The sequence below is a fragment of the Macaca fascicularis genome, chromosome 16, assembly GCF_037993035.2.
Source record: "Macaca fascicularis isolate 582-1 chromosome 16, T2T-MFA8v1.1".
In the NCBI taxonomy this organism is placed as follows: Eukaryota; Metazoa; Chordata; class Mammalia; order Primates; family Cercopithecidae; genus Macaca; species Macaca fascicularis.
The window spans coordinates 14,033,456-14,038,164 of record NC_088390.1 but is presented as its reverse complement, the minus strand read 5'-3'; the positions used below and the strand labels follow the sequence as shown (position 1 = coordinate 14,038,164).

Here is a 4,709-nt window from a genome sequence, read left to right as displayed (position 1 = left end):
CATTCATTACTTATAGTAGCACCTCACAAAGTTCCTCTGGAATCCAGATCTGGCCTCTGAAAAATTTCAGTGAAAATGGTTTCTCCAAGTGAGCTGGGGCTACTCATCAGACTGCTGGCTCTTCCTCAAGCTGGTTTTATCTCTAAGGGAGCCAGGTCCTGCACAGAGGTGTACCCTCCTCTCAAAGGCGATCTGTAATTGGCAGTGATGACTGCATTTTCTCCACCTCTCTGCTAGACACGAAGCCTCTTCATGAGATACAAGGAATCCCTTCATTTCTTTGAAGTCAGTCATTTGTTTTCTACAAGTACCTATGGAGCAGAAGAACCACAAGTACTGCTTTTTCCTTGACGCTCTTCTCTCCCTAGGAGGCTCACCAGTTAATTTTTATTTTTCTGATTTATGTGAATGCAGAAGTATCTTTGCATCTGAGCCTATGTTGATGGGATCAATGGATGCTCAAGTTCCACTGGCGGGCTGACCACTTTTCCCCAGGTTCCAAATGCTGCTCCTGACAGAGACATAGAAGAGACACCTGGCTCAAATCCTTTGCTTTACAGATGAGAATGATAAGAGCAGGGGAGACACTGGCTTACCTGTTCGCCTTCATGCTCCTGTTCTCAGCTCAGACGTGGCTTTGGCGAAAAATGGGCACAGTTCCTTGAAGGGCAGCAGAGACACAATAATGAGGTAGAAGCTACAGTCTTTCAAAGGGGATCCAGCTGCTCCCTGACATGGTCTTTGCAGCTCTGTCTGGACCACTCAGTAGAGGCTTCCAAAATTCTCTGAGCTCGCTACTTGGCTAAAGCCTTTAGATCAAGACTCCAGAGGGCCACACAAACTTGGTTCCTCCGACTTAGGTTTGGCTGCACTTCTATGGATACCTCTTTCCTAACTTCCGCTCACCTCCATGTTTATTTTGCTTTATTCTCCTAACGATTTGATGATTTCATCTCAATTCTTAGCTCATCTCACACTGCACCCTTGGGTTGTGTGTTTTAGAGCAATTATTGTCAGGTTTTTCTTTTAAGCAATGACATAATCTTTATTTAAAATAAAGTTTTGCAGATTTCCTATGTGTGAACAGATGCAGATATGAAGAACCTACTTGACTTTCATGTGCCTCAGAATCACCAAGGAGCATGTTAAAAATGCCCTAGGATGCTTCGCAGAGTGTCCTGTGGAACTCTCCAGATTCAACATTAGAAGGTTCAAGATATGGTCCAGGAATCTGCATTTCAAGCATCCTCAGTGATTCTGATGCAGGATGTAAGTATTTCATGAATTTAAAAAAATCCTAAGTGATCTAATTCAATTGGTCCTAGACCATGTCTTGAAAGATGGTCTCATATGATATTGAAAAATTATAGTTTATAAAAATACTCCCTTAGAGGATGGTTGGTTGATGAAGATATGATCCCTGTTCTGAAGGCACATAGATGCTAATAAAAGGTGCTGTAAGACAGACTAAGGGACTCCTTGCACAACTAGAATGTTCTGAGTTTATTCTGGTGTTATCGCTTAGAATAATTTTGCATAAGGGACTGAGAAAGTTTGTGGGAGAGAATTTATTGGTGGCCCAGAGAGTTGGGTACCCAAATTTGACCCAATTATTTTGAGATCTGTTGCACAGCATGGTGACTATGGTTAATCATAATGTATATTTCAAAATTATTAAGAGAGTAGATTTTAAATGTTCATACTACACAGTAAAAAATGGTAAGCGTGTGAGGTAACGAATATGTTCATTAGTTGGATTTAATTATTCCATAATGTTGCATATATCAAAATATCCCATGGGACTTTATAAATACATATAATTATTATTTGCCAACTGAACATAATATTTTAAAAATTAAAAAAAAAATAAAAACCAAGGTCCCACTGGGAGGAAAGATGCCATGCGTTCAGGGTCTACCATAATGCTTGACATATAAAGGGCATTCAACAAATATTTCCTTTGAATGGATAAACGAATAAATAAATTAATGAGTGAGGGTGATGGTTAATATTAGGTGATGTGATGGTTAATATTAGGTGTCAACTTCACTGGATTGAGGGATGCCTAGATGGCTGGTGAAGCATAGTTTCTGGGTGTGTTTGTGAGTGCTTTGCCAGAGGAGATTGACACTTGAGTTGGTGGGCTGGGAGAGGAAGACCCGCCCCCACTGTGGGTGAGCACCAATCAATAGGCTGCCAGCGTGGCTAGACCAAAGCAGGCGAAATAAGGGGCATAAGCAGCTTGCTGAGTTTGTTCTCTCTCTTTCCCTGTGCAGTGCCGAACTCTTCTGCTCCTCCTGCTCTTGGACATCAGACTCCAGGTTCTTTGGCCTTTGGATTCTGAGACTTGCACCAGCAGCCTCCTGGGGTTTTTCTGGCCTTTGGCCTCAGACTGAAGGATGCACTATGAGCTTACCTAATTTTGAGACTTTAGGACTTGGACTAAGCTGCTACCGGCTTCTCTCTTTTCCCAGCTTGCAGATGGCCCATCATCGGACTTTGCGGTGTAATTAATGTGAGCCGATTTTTTCTAATAAACTCATATAATAAACTAATAAATGAGTTTTTTTCTAAGAAACTCATATATATGGTACACATATACATATTTTCATATATGCGTATAAATGTGCTCCATATATGTATATATAAAAATTTATATATATATCCTACATATATATTTATATATATATAAAAAATACTCTTGGCTCTGTCAGGATGTAAGTATTTTCTAATAAACTAATACATGAGTTTTTTCTAATTCATATATATGCTACATATAATATATATGTACCATGTATGCATACATAAAAATTTATATATGGCCGAGTGCTGTGGCTCATGCCTATAATCCCAGCACTTTGGGAGTCCGAGGTGGGTGGGTCACGAGGTCAGGAGATCAAGACCAGCCTGGCCAACATGGTGAGACCCCAGCTCCACTAAAAAAAATACAAAATTTAGCTGGGCATGGTGGCGCGTTCCTGTAATCCCAGCTATTCGAGAAGCTGAGGCAGGAGAATTGCTTGAACCCGGACTTGGGAGGCGGAGGTTGCAGTGAGCTGAGATCACACCACTGCACTGCAGCCTGGGCTAAAGTGTGAGACTCCATCTCAAAAAAAAAAAAAAGAAATATATGTATCTATATATATACACACACACATATATATAAATATATAACTACATTTTATATATATATATATATATCCTCCATATATATCTATAAAAATCCTATTGGCTCTGTCCCTCTGGAAAACCCTGATTAATACAATGAGTAAATTAATTCTAAAGTCTTTCACTTGGCCCATGGCTCCTCACTACTACAATCCATCAGCCTAACTTGGATTCATGTCTCTGTTGCAGGGAGAAAGGGAGAAGCCAATAAAATCCAAAAGATGTTTTCACTAAAGAAAAGTAAGACATTCGTGGTGCAATAGCATTATTTAGCCACGAATATAAGAAATGGTTGGGCTGGGAATACAGAGTTGCTTTGAAGCCCGGAGGGTCTGTGTTGCTTTGAATCTGAAAGACTAAAGCAGCTGCATGAGCAGATGTGATGCTGAGGGGATGAGATGCCAGTGCATTGCTCAGTGGCAAGTGGCCTGGAGTGGACAAAGGGGAGAGTGGCAAGGTGCCTTTATGACTCCGACAGCCAGGGGTACTCAGTGCGTATATCACCCAAGAGTTCTTTCAGGATAGAAGAACAAGGTACTGTGAAGCAGAATCACTGTGAAGCCAATTCACTGCACTGGTTACCAACTTGTCTGAGTCTGGTGAGATAGAACATACCATGCGCGCAAGTCACATGAAATGGATTTATTACTTAATAGGCATCAAGGGACAGCAGAAGCCTAGTGTTCATGATGTGCCGATCCTATGAGCCTCAGGAAAGCTGCCTGGAGAGGACAGTCTTGTCTGGGTGTGCCCCGCTAGCACTGCAGCTGAGGGACCCCAGAACACCCTTCCCTGTGTTCCCATGTATTGCCCCACGGACATGACATGCTGGGCTAAAGCACTGAAGGACATTTTGTTTCTAGGGGCAGGTTTTGAACAGGAACAGAGCTCAGGCTGCTCTGCCCAGTCCCTCCATATTTCAGGATGTTCCATTCCCAGCACATTTTACAGTTATTCTTGGAACGGCAAGCAAGAAAGTGAGGAGAACTGGATCAGTCTAAGGCTCGGGAGGCTGAGACAGGAGAATTGCTTGAACCTGGCCGAGGTTGCAGTGAGCTGAGATCGCGCCACTGCACACCCCAGCCTGGGCAACAGGCTGGATGCTTTTAACGATAGTATCTCTTCCAAACAGGGGGACTGGGCAGCTTGGTACTACTAGAAATTTCTGTGGAAGATTTGTTTCTCAAATTAACAAATCAAAGGAGGGGTAAAGAATCTTGTTTGTGGCTTTCCTTCCAATCCTATAACACCCATGGACCAGGAGGAAAATTTTCCTTCATAAGCAGTAAAGACAGGGTAATTCACCCCTGTATTGAAAAGAAACTGAATTTGAGTGCCCCTGATGTCCAGAGTTACCTGGGGATCCTAAGTAGTAATTACAGTGTTCCAGGAAAGGGGCAGTGAGGAAGACACTGGGCCCTCTCAGTCTTCATCTAATTCCTCCTTTTGCACTGCTAGAGTTTTGCCTGACTGAGCCCCTCAGTGGGAGCAGGAGCAGTCAATTCTCCAGTGCCAGGGGTCACGACTGGTGCCTTCCCATG

General features: G+C 42.6%; 1 long non-coding RNA gene across 1 annotated transcript; it reads left to right on the top strand.

Annotated features, from left to right (window-relative positions):
- The first annotated feature begins 1,072 nt into the window (after positions 1-1,072).
- Positions 1,073-2,559, top strand: LOC135967859 (uncharacterized). Its single transcript, XR_010582174.1, has 2 exons — positions 1,073-1,269; positions 2,277-2,559. It is a non-coding gene; the product is annotated as an uncharacterized lncRNA (long non-coding RNA).
- Positions 2,560-4,709: the final 2,150 nt, after the last annotated feature.